The sequence below is a fragment of the Xenia sp. Carnegie-2017 genome, unplaced genomic scaffold (assembly GCF_021976095.1).
Source record: "Xenia sp. Carnegie-2017 unplaced genomic scaffold, XeniaSp_v1 HiC_scaffold_23, whole genome shotgun sequence".
Lineage (NCBI taxonomy): Eukaryota > Metazoa > Cnidaria > Anthozoa > Malacalcyonacea > Xeniidae > Xenia > Xenia sp. Carnegie-2017.
In genome coordinates, this window is record NW_025813486.1 from 8,845,399 (window position 1) to 8,858,403 (window position 13,005).

At 34.6% G+C, this 13,005-nt stretch overlaps 1 long non-coding RNA gene across 1 annotated transcript; it reads right to left on the minus strand.

Annotated features, from left to right (window-relative positions):
• Nucleotides 1–4,094: 4,094 nt before the first annotated feature.
• On the minus strand, nt 4,095–4,384 carry LOC124448753. The gene is made up of 2 exons (XR_006949237.1): nt 4,349–4,384; nt 4,095–4,268 (listed from the first exon to the last, which is right to left on the minus strand). It is a non-coding gene; the product is annotated as an uncharacterized LOC124448753 (long non-coding RNA).
• Between the last annotated feature and the right edge of the window lie 8,621 nt (nt 4,385–13,005).

The following is a 13,005-nucleotide window of genomic DNA, read 5'->3' on the forward strand; positions in this document are numbered from 1 at the left end:
GATCAATGTTAGTCAAAGAAATTCTAATCATTAATTTCAAATTCAAAGTACTTTAAGATGAAAATTACGGGACAATTTTCTAAAGAATAACATCTTACCAATAGAGTTGTCTATAAGATGTTTGCATGTAAATCTGAATGAAAAGCAGTAAAAAATATTTTCACGTACTCTAGATTCACCATTGACAATGATGACATTCATTTTCCTGGTAAAAAAGGGCGCTAACTGCTAATTCTAATTTGTGCTAAACATATATTTCATACTTCTTGTCATATATGTCAGCGGTAATATATCAAAAAACTACGGTGACAAAATCTCTTGACGTTCAAAAACCGAAATTTTTATTAATGACATTTAAATGCATGATAAAAACTTTCCTATCATACGTGTAATTTACGCAAACAATTCAAACGTTCCTTTCAAGAAGGCACTCAAAATTACGTACAAGTTTAAAAGCAAGCATTAAAAATCGCTGATACAGCTTGACAATATTTTACCCCAATGACACGCCCCTAAATCTCATTTCAATTTTCTGCTTTTTTCGTTTTCTTTAACTTTGCACAACCCTTTCCGTACCATCCTGCTCCCAAAGTCCATTGTCAACCCACCCTTCCATTTCATCGACGTCGCCCTCGGTGTTGTTTTCCAAACAAAGTTTTCTTTTTTTCCTTCGACTCTATTTGTTTGACAAGCAGTGCTGCTTCAAGTTCAAGATTTTTGTGCTTTTTGTGTGTATTTCGTGTTTTCGCAATGGAGTAGACAAGTGAAACATTGGATCCTTTGCCTGAACAAAAAGGGAAATCTTATAATCTAAGCTGTTATGACTCTAACGTTATCAAGCTAAGGCATATTCGCAATAAACGTTGGCTAGGCATAGCTACGTAGGACAAGTAGTACAGAGGTCTCGAACAAGGCAAAAGACTGTCGTACATCCCCCGTCAGTGGCATAGATACCACACAAGTTCGTTCTTGCTGCATATGTAAATATGGCGGTCTTAGAGCAACATAATATTCATATTTCATAGATATTTCATAATATCATGTTATTTTATAAATACACTGGTGAATAATCGCGCGAGAGTAGCGGCTGAACTAAGTTACCATGCCTGGTACTTATAAAGAAGTCAACCCTCAGCTACTGTCAGCCTAGTAGGAACAAATACGATCATAAAGACCAATCCACCTTTCCGACGGTAAACACACATGTCAAAAATACGAGATCAAATTACAAAATTCGAACAATCAAATGTCGGACACAGTGTTGATGAGTTTAATATGCAATTGTCAAAACGCAATCTACACGCACCAATTTTAGAGCTTTTTAACAAATTAATTGATAATTAATCTGAGCATGCGCAGTCGACTTAACCAGCTCATTAGTTGATGGTCATGACAACGACCACTTCATCTAATAGCACCGATTTTGAAGTAAATAGCATGCTTTTAACAATTTAATGGAGAAACTATCTGCGCATGCCCACTTGACTAATTGTTCATAGTCATGGCAACGACTTACTAGATGTATTTGCACTATATTTGTGGCAATTAGCTCGGTTGGTCGCAAATTATCAAAGAAATCATCTGGGCATGCGTGGTAAGGGTTTCCTGAAAAAAGGTTTCAGTGTAATGATTAACGATAATGTGCTGTAATATGTGGATTCTCAGGTTAGCAGTCCGATAGATGCATGAGTCGGAATCGTATAGATTATAAGTAAATAATTTTTATTCGATCTAGTAAATAATGATATAGTATAAATAACAAATGTGCAGTTTAACAGTATACCAAACGAAAATACATGAACTCACTTCTTTGCCGGGTCCTCACGATCTACATTAATTTCAATACAGGTTAGCCGATATAATAAAGTAATGCAATGATGAAGCTTTCGCCCAGGTTAGCATGTGGTAACTGTCAGCTGCACTATAGACTCAAATCCTTTTTATCCCAATGAATATTGCGCGTCAAACTACGCGTCAGTTAAAACATGCATAAATTAAACTCCAGTGCTAAATAATTATATCCGTGCAGTTTGTCAGCAATCCAATATGCTACTACGAATGATGCGCATACTTTAATTGTCATGTTAGTTTTTCTGTATTGATAAACGTAGTACTTTTCTTTATCTCAAACACAGGAAACTTAAATGTATACGTAAACACCTTTATGAATTAATCTTTATTCTAAAGTATAATTAAGAATATAAAAATTAAATGATCAGTTTATTGCAATATTAATTAAATTCACCAGAAAGTGAGTATGTATAATCCAACTTGGTCAGGAAAAATATTTTTTAAATTACATTCACATAAAAAAGGTTTTTAAAAACGGTATCTTTCATTCCTTCCGGGCTACTAACCTTTTCACAGACTAATTTTGCAGTTTAAAACTGTTCATTGATTTGGTTTTCTTTCACTGAAATTTTAGAAGCTCTTGAGTTCGGTTTGTTTTTCAATTCGTCATTCGACCTGACAGCAGCATGCACTTGAACAGGGACATTGTGGAATGTTTCGAGAAAATACACCTTGCGATCACCAATCTTATAAAATCGTTCTGGTTGTGGTCTTGGCCATGGTTGATCGTACCAATGTTGACCAACATTTTGAATAAGTCCCAAGCATTCTGTCCTTGAAGGCTCATAACTATAAATCTTTCCATTTACTAAATAATCATATACATCACTACCCATTTGTCTTTTCGAATCTGAGGAATCACAATTTAATTGTTGAACGACACTTGAATGGGAATCATTTATCTTAATTGTCTGACAGTTACCAACTTTACATAACATTTCAAACTTTTTGTCATTCGACATAATTAATGGATGTTTCATTGCCTCTTTGGCAGATGGTCTGTCTTCGGGTCGTAGATTTGAAATCCACGACATAAGGTCTTTAAGTGCCTCATTCAAGCCTTGAGGTTTTCCATTCAACATGATGATTGGTCTATGTGTTGTAGTTCGAAAGGGATGTTTCCCTTTTGTTGAAACATAATACATTACCATTCCTGAATTCTAAAAAACAAATGTAATAACAACAACATAATTTCATATGTCTTAGAACCATTCTTCAATATTAGACTAATGCCAAAGTCAGCAATCATAAATTTGCCTTTTTGACCTCGGTGCAATATTTCTCCGTATAGACCTCACGCTCGTTTATTTGGAGCTTGATAATTTAGTTATTACGTATTTACGTATTTCAGTGTTTTATAAACTACTTTAATGTACTTTATATCTTTTCTGCAAATTTCTATTTCACATGCTCCTTGTGAAAATTAACATAATTCGATGAGGTAAACGTGTTTGAATGAATATTTCATTCCATCTAAATTTACATAATTTTAACAAAAGAAATCCAGTTTTCGAATGGAACGGCGTGGTATAATTATAATGAATCAACCAAAAATGCTCTGGTATACGAAAAATTGTCAATAGAAGCTAGCTTTCGAATTCACTCACGTGTTATGAATTAGCCAACATAGACTGAAGTACACAAGTTTACGAGTAACAACCAATGAAATTCCAGTTTTAAACATCACTGCTGTGATAGAACGCCCAACGGAAGGTAATTATTTATTGACTTTCTTAAGTACAGTAAGAATAAATATACTTCAACTCTTGTTTTAAACAAAGAGGTATGTTGAGTTTTTCAACGTTACTATAAGACACAAATGCTTTGATTGTAACATTTGTAACTGAAGCAACTTGACACAAAGTACCAAAAAACAAGGTCAGACATTCAAATTTCGGACACTGTCGATCAGGTTCATCAACGCAATCCAACGTATAACAAATTTGACCAGAACGCGAGCCAATAATAAACGTCTTAACAATGTAATCAATTAGACAAGCTATGGTAACAGCAATAAGTTTTCCGTCAGGAGAATAACTGATATCACTAAGCAAATTAAAGTAATCGTGATGTTTTGGGTGAACAGCTAACCTTTTTCGATAGGCAAATTACAAATTTTCAGAATTGTCAGAAAGATTTAAAACGCGCCAAACACAAAATAGCCCGTAACGATCACATATTGCAAATTCCCCAAGGCCAAATGCAGGATTGTAGCAGCATTTATGTCCATGAATTTCTTCAAATTTTATATCCATGAATTTCTTCACATCAGATTTAAAATCTTCACTGATAAGTCCTAGTGCATCGCTCCTGTGACTGTACAAGAAGCTTTTCATTGATGAAAAATAACACAAACAACGTATTTCCATATTTGTTTCAATGTTGACAACATGCGATGGCAAAATACCGTCTAGTTTCTAAATAAAAAGAGATGTTTTAATCTTAATGTAGAAAAGCTCACCAGAAGATCAATACATTAATTATTTTATTATTATACCTCGCTCATACATATCTCATATTCAGGAAAGCTGGGGAGATGACGAACGTTCAGATTCGTCATCAGATGAATGGAAGACATCGCGCAACTCTTTTTAAAACCTGGAAAAAATCGATTTTATTTCGAAATCGCTACCATTCTCCTCTCGGAAGCATGATTTTGCGAAAGAGTTTGGACACAGGAAGTAAAATTTCCTGGTGTCCGCCATTTTTGTTTAAAAAATAAGCAAATATCTGGCAAATATAGAGAATTGAATGTTGAAAAGACAAATTTTCTGTTTTGTTTTCTTATACATGAATAGACAGCGATATGGTTTACTTTAAAATCGGAAAATCGTCAAGCTACGTTCTTAGTTACCTGGCGCTCGACGTTTTACCATCAACTATTTAACTGAAGCTAATTTTCCAGAGTTTTGGAGATAAAACAAGTCAATAAGCGGAAACTTTCAGTGCAAAATATTCCCCCGTTCAACGTTACGCAAGTCACCCCTTCCACATCAAAATAAAATCATTTGAAATGGTGAATAGTTTAAAATGCAATTGGTAAAATATTCTTTAGAAATGGTCAACGAACAAGCGTCATTTTTAAGTTACCTCGAAAATGAAATAGGCTGTTGCATGGCCTACTTCAATTACACGGCCTGATATCTTGCCATAGCAAGGCCAAAAATGCAAGGCCATTGAATTTTCCGGCGGTGCTCTTCGAAATTTTGATCTTCTTCCTTCAAAATTGTTCATTAGCCTTACTTTATGGTATAATCTTGTAGCTAAATGTCTAGCGATCATTTCAAGAGTTTATTGGCTGAAATAGGTCCATTTTTCGCCGAGAAATCAAAGTTTATAAATTGGTGCGATCGGCGGTTGTTTTGTTTATCACGCGCTCCTCTTCGTTCGAAAATTTTAGCTCTTAAATCTATCGTGGATTATCTATATTTGGTATCTACGTTATCCAGGTACTCTCCTCTACATTTCTACTAGATTTTTCGAGTCGAATTGTATACATTTTTTCTTTTATTTACGAAAATCTTCAAACCTATAATTATAGCGATGGTGCTTCCTATTTTCAACGGTGTCCTTCCTACTCCAACTACTCCTAAGAAAATTTCATGAAATTCAAACGATTTCATTGGTAAATCATACTATCCCTTACCTTTTCAAGCTTCGTCATTAATTGGAAATCTTGGTATTGGTTCTGCTCCATCCTGGGACATCAATATAAACAATAAATCGATCAAACTTAAAATAGATTTGTATGTTGAAAAGAACAATAACAGTTCTCATGAATTCCCAAAATCTCTACTTAACATACTATCAGCCTACAACCTTGTACAACCTACCTGGTCCTCTTCCTTTGCTGAAGAGAAACTGTCTTTCAAGTTTGAATGGAAACTACTCTCTGATGCTACTAACCAACCTGAACAAGTTAAAACTCCATCTACTAACTTACCTTTACATACTCCTGACTTTGGCTATACATCAACATCTAAATAGTATGTATATTCACCACCCAATATTACAACTCCTACCAAACTCTTCCACAATCATGCTGCTGCTTTTCTAAATCCTCTCACTCCTCCATACACTCCTTACCATCAAGGTACTTTTCAGGTTAATAAAGTCCTGAGAAGGACTGTTTTTGTTGTTGTTGATTGACTTTTCGACAACCTTAGCGGTAGTCATCTTCAGAGTCAAATGAGGAGTAAACGTGAGGTTAGCTCCTAACCTGACATTTACTCCTCAATTGACTCTAAAGATGACTACCGCTAAGGTTGTCGAAACGTCAGTCAACAACAACAAAAACAGTCCTTCTCAGCACTTTATTAACCTGGACGATCATCATTTACAAACATATAACGATACTCCCGTGTTCAAACCATTTACTTTAAGGTACTTTTCCTCATAAAAGGAAAAATACTCCATCTACACAAACTAAATCCAAGGACAAACCTAAACACAACACAATACATGTTAGTGACCCAACTAACAAAAAGACTTCATCTCACAGGTGGTGAATATACATACGATTTAGATATTGATGTATCGCCAAAGTCAGGAGTATGGAAATGTAAGTTAGTAGATGGAGTTTTAACTTGTTCAGGTTGGTTAGTAGCATCAGAGAGTAGTTTCAATTCAAACTTGAAAGACAATTTCTCTTCAGCAAAGGAGGAGGACCAGGTAGGTTGTTCAAGTTTGTAGGCTGATAGTATGTTAGGTAGAGATTTAGGGAATTCACGAGAACTGTTATTGTTCTTCTCAACATACCATTCTATTTTAAGTTTGATCGATTTATTGTTTACATTGATGTCCCAGGATGGAGAAGAACCAATACCAAGATTTCCAATTAATGAGAAAGCTTAAAAAGGTAAGGGATAGTATGATTTACCAATGAAATCGTTTGGATTTGATGAAATTTTCTTAGGCGTAGCTGGAGTAGGAAGGACACCGTTGAAAATAGGAAGCACCATCGCTATAATTATGGGTTTGGAGATTTTCGTAAATAAAAGAAAAAATGTATACAATTCGACTCCAAAAATCTTGTAGAAAGGTAGAGGAGAGTACCAGAAACACGTAGATATCAAATATAGATAATCCACGATAGATTTAAGAGCTAAAATTTTCGAACGAAGAGGAGCGCGTGATAAACAAAACAACCGCCGATCGCACCAATTTATAAACTTTGATTTCTCGGCTAAAAAAGGACCTATTTCAGCCAATAAACTCTTGAAATGATCGCTAGACTTTTAGCTACAAGATTGTACCATAAAATAAGGCCAATGAATAATTTTGAAGGAAGAAGATCAAAATTTCGAAGAGCACCGCCGGAAAATTCAATGGCCTTGCATTTTTGGCCTTGCTATGGCAAGATATCAGGACGTGTAATTTAAGTAGGCCATGGCTGTTGTGTTGTATTGATTGTTTTAGCTTTGCTATACTTCCCTTTAACACGATGAAAACAGCTAAAATTCACACTTACCAGAATAAATATTGTCAGAGCACGTTTCAATGAAGACGACATTAAACTAAAATAATTGATTTTAACGACCACGAGGTAGAAAAGGTCTGACGTCTGAATCTATTCTATCCACTAACACATATCCCAGAAGTCAGCATTAATATTTAACACGTCAATTACCAGTGTGGTCAGGGAAAAGAACCTTATATTTCTTAATATAAGTTTTAGTATTTCCTTATATTTCCTTGAAATATGCAGTAAGATTTTAATTTATTATATTTTATACAAAAACCACTCTATATCACGGTCAAAAACGAAGTTAAATGAAACTTCATTAATGTAAACCCAAGTCCATTGCGGTAGAAACGGATTATTGGGGACAATAGACGTTCCGTATAGGCCGATGTCATTAGCACTGACGAGTATAAAGAATTTGATATTGGCAAACTTTGATAATTCTTGTAAAATTCGTAGTTAAGTCTTGATCTTAGCTTATATCTGCTCGTTGACGATCTTATAACTATATCTAACCGCATTGATATATAAGTGTGCTTCAAGTCAATTTCTGCACCATTCATGTTCTGTTCGATGCGTGCATAACATTTAATAACACTGTATGGAATTCATTCTTATCAATTAATATATTATCTGAATTGCACACCCCACCCCGTTTACTTTCTACGCCTAATTAAACAATTCAATGACCTTGTCAGCAGTAAAGATTGACAAAACAATAAACTGCCTCTATCTCAATCTTCATCGGAGTGAGCACCTACAGTGGCACTAAGGTCAAACTCAATGCATTCTACAGCTGTTTTTGCGAGTTCGTTCGCTGGTCAAAATAAAACTAGCTTGCGAATGTGAGATGAGTTTGTGAGCTTTTGCTTGCATTTTTTCTCCGGCTGCTCCAGTTTTCTGCCGCTGTGAAATTTTGTAAAAGGGTTGATATTTACAGAAAGTATGGCGTTCGTGGACAATCCGTTATAAAAGATTCTTCTGAAGTTAAAACTGCGTAGACGAGGTTAATATGAATTCATTGTTCGTATACTGGAGTATTTAAATTTATTACTCCTTAAAAAATAACGCTTTGGCCGCGTTTACACTATACCGGATTTGCTCATCACAACGTCTTCATTTGCTTTAAAAGGGGTAACTGTTCAGAGTAAAAGCGTATTAAGCGGATAGATGTAGTCTATTTGATCGTGTTTCTGACGCTGAGCAATTTTAATGCCTTTTAATACAAAGAATATTCAACCTGCTGCGATAGCAATCCGGTATATTGTAAACGGGGCCTTAATGAAGACGTATTAAAAAAAAGAATGGAAAAATGTCATCGTTTTATATTCGCGTATTGCGAAATGATGGGTATTAACATTATATATCAAGTAAGGACCAAATTCATTTCCTTATCACAATCCTTCGTCCATGTTCTCGATCATAATTCTTGTTATCAACCCTGGCTAAGTCAGATTAGCAATAGCCTTCCACCCCCTCCCTCCAGCAATTAAAGTATTTTTCAAGGGCTTCACTGAGATAGTTCTCTTTCATTTAAAAAACATTGTTTGTTGGGAAGCTTTTTTCTATTGGCAAAAATCATCTATTATATTGCTGTCTCTCTCAAGCTATGAATTCCATGCTTCTTTGTTGCAACAAGAATCTTTTGCTCTTTAACAAACAAAACAAAATTTTGCTGGTTTTACTTTCCTTTCATAAATAAGAATGTATTATACATTTTATATTTTACGCATATCTCCCTATTGCTCTCAATACGGCGATAAAATGTCGAGTTTTTAAATTGACGGGTCATAGACTATAGCGCACCAGCCTTCGACTTTATATTGTTTTGCCAAGATTGTGTAATAAGGACGTCTCTCTATATCAACACCTTCCACAAAGCAACATCCGAAAAACCAACGGAAAACAGTTTATCTCCGGTCGGAGAAAATGTCACATGGCTAATAGAGTCACAATGCATATCGAAATCTTGAAAGCTACCTTCATCATAATCAATTACTTTCACTGGTCGATCTAAAACAAAAAGAAAATTACAGACAGCAAAAATACCTAATTAAGTGATTGTAAACTAAAGCATTTGGTGTCATTAATTCTCGAGGAAATAAAAGAAGCACTGAAAAGAAATAAAAACTTTTTAATGAGAATTTCACCTAGTGCTTTTTTGATTCATATTTCCGACGTAGCAACGTCGATTTGGGACGTTTTTTTAGACTTAAACTATGTGGGATACGTAATCCTAAATTGTGATCTAAATTTTCTTGTCAGAAAACCATCGATAATCCAGTTTTACTAATGGAAGAAAACTAGATGAGAAAAATTGACATAAGTTGGAGTAGATAAAAAAAACTCTATCGATTTCAAACTATTATCTTTCAAGATATAGAAAGGATTTTCAAATCATTCAGTGTTGTTTTGCAGTACATTGTAAAAAAACTTCTTAATTTATACCTTCGGTTCCAACAGCAATTAAATGACCCTTAGGCGATATTTCCAAGCAAGAAGCCCATTGTGTCAACAAAATAGTTCGAAAAACCTGACAATGAACAAATTTCCATCAATGATGGACATTTTGTCTGCTCCAAGCACATACCTGTTACATTATGTACGGGGTGTATTTATTTACCTTTCAAAAGATATGTTTTACGAACCTTTCAGTGGTGAAATGAAGAAGTATTTCTTTACAAATAAAGTTTATAAAAATCACAATTTTCTGCCAGTGGGAATTCCATTTTTTTCTTTCAAATTTACTCTCATAAGGCTTTTAAATACTAATCATCACTGCAGACCTAATGCAAATTTAACTTCTTGTATCGCATGCTTTACAAACGCAATGGCTTCACATAAGCCCGGTAGCTGGTATTCACGAAGCATTAAATCTTTTTGGCAAATGGAAAAGATTAAATACTTCACAGCAAAAAAACTTTTCAAAAGCAATTTCTCTATGCACTTAATTTCAAAATTGACAAAACCCTTAAAATGAGCCCTTAAAATGAACCGTTTCCGCTAAAAATAGATACATACATTAATGCCTAACAAATACCAGTTTTTCTAGAAAATCATCCAAATCAAGATATATTTCTCTCGGTCATGTTTTTAATAAATATCGATCATATTTCATGCGTTCATTAAAGATCTCCAAAATTCCTTTAGCCTCTGAAGAGGGATTTAAACAACTTTTATGTTAACAGCATTTCATCAGGATGTAAAGCGGTATTTCTAGAAGACTACCGAGTACATTCCAGTGAGCTAATGAGCTAAAACAATTAGAAAAATTTCTAACTATATATTTTTTTGATTTCCCTTATTTAAGTGTTAGTTTCGTGCATATAACATTAGCTTGAATAAAGTAACTCACATGTAAAGTAAACACGAACACAGTATACAAATATACAATAAGTGCACTTCGTGTGCAATTGGCTGCTGCATATTTAATTAGATTACATCATTCCTATTGGTCAAAAAAAGCAATTGATTGGCTGCCACTATAATAATTACATACGTAATAGGATATGCGTGGCAGGAAAAAATTCAACGGAGTGGCTCTACTCTATATTCTCTATACTGTGAGACAAATGTTTTTCTCATCATCGTCAAAATAAATTTAATGGTTTATGGTTGACTTACCGTAATTCATGATCACAAATCATTAAAAGAGCACACTTAATTACTCGAGCAAACAACAACTGAAAATCTTGATTTAGTCACCATATTCTGGACCTGCAATTTTTAACCTGCATTTCAGCGAAGTTGGTGGTCTGATACAAAAGAATGTTTCCTAAATGTTATTGCCACCAGCTGACATGGGCGAGAAACATTGTTTGGTAAATTTTAAGAGAGTGGTTGCAAATCAAGAATTAGTGGTCTTATTTTAAATAATATTTTATTAATGTTATTGTGGTCACCAATGGACGTGGGGAAACGACATTGTCTATAAATCTGCATGGAATGATTGCAAGTCAAAAATAGGCTGACCTAATTAGATCGATGACGAGAACGTCAATCAGTGGTTAATTTTGCCAAGCAGTGGTCCTAGACATTGAACTCAATAAACTCAATATGTATTCATGGGTGTAATTACATATGCATCAAAAAACTGCTAACCTTTAAAATACTTCGAAGTTTAGAAGTTATAAACTTGAAACAAAGCTCATGGAAGGATTAAATTAAAGTGGAATTTTGCGTTTTGTGCAGTTTAATGGTTTATTACATAAAAGGTTTAAATGTACTATAACTGACTGTAAAAGAAACTATCTTTTGTTTATGAAACAATGTAATACGTCATTTAAGAGATTTAAATTGAACTTTAAGCCCGTTTCAAACGTCAAACTTTGCATGCACCGAATGCATTCAAGACAAAAATCAATGAAATGAAATTCCTAAATATTTTTTGTTTTAAATGCACTCGGCTTGTAAAAATTTCAACATTTGAAATGGGCATAACTCTCTCATGATTTTTACATCTGCTTACTGTTGAGTCCATATAGACAAAGTTTTGAACAGCCACTGTGAATATAAGTATTATAGCAAAAAACGACGTCACATGAATTATGACGAAAGAAGGTGCAAAAGATCTGATTATTTCCGATGTCTAAACTTGGCAATGACTTTTGCAGAGATAGACATTCACTGAAAAAGTTAATGAGGGGGAGAGGTCCTAGACATACAAGTGGTTTCAGTTTTTAAGTAGGCCAAGAAATAAGTGAAAGGATAACGAGGAAAGTCTGAGAATGCTTCCTGTTGGCGCTCCAGTTGTAACGAGAGACCTCGCAGGTCTTTCAATATCCACGACAACTCGATCTCAATTAAACAATCCGCACACCAACATGAAAGATGTCCAGTTTAGCCATATCAAGCACTTTTAAATTAAGCATCGCATAGTGAACGGAGTCTTAGGCCTTTGAAAAGTTCAGGTACGTGATTTCTGAGAAATATTAAAATATTAAGGTGAGATAAAAGCTGGTCTCACAGGAGCAATTGTGAAGAAAACAATCTTTGGAAGAGCTAAATAGGTTGGATATACCATCATGAAATCATAAAAAGATGGAGCAATGAAAAAATGGGTCTATTTTTCTCTGCTGGTTGCCATGAATCTTTATTGTTGGTGGAAGTCAGATTTTCTGATTTCCTCATGAGAAAGCGCTAGTGAGCGATTCAAGGTTATTTGTTGACTATTCAATATGTATCTAAAGTACCTACTATGTATGTTATATCTGAAAGTAGTTCTTAATAGGGTTGTGTTAAAAATTGATGGTTGTTGTAAAGTGGAATGTTAGGAATGTTAAGGTTGTTTTGGTAGTATTTGACTACGAATGAATCGAAAGATAATAAACAATGTAAAAAAACTTCCTGATGTCTTGTTCCTTGATGCTTTTGCTTTCATGTTTTTTCAATCCTCTGTACTGTTGATGTGCTATTTAACTGAAAATCGCCCCATTTTACACCACCCAAGACTACTGTATGGGTGGGGTGGGGTGGGGTGGGGTGTTAAAGCAGCCTATTGTCTGTATGGATGAACATGGTGAGGAACTTGACCAACGCATTTAACCCAGAAATTATGCAAAATAACTAATTTCCAGTGGCATATCTAAGTCTGAGCTCATACAAGTTGATAGCTTGTTAATGAAAGTGTTACTGCATATCGACATTGCCAAATGATGAAACCCTCTTATAACTTTTACTGTTGTGTGTAG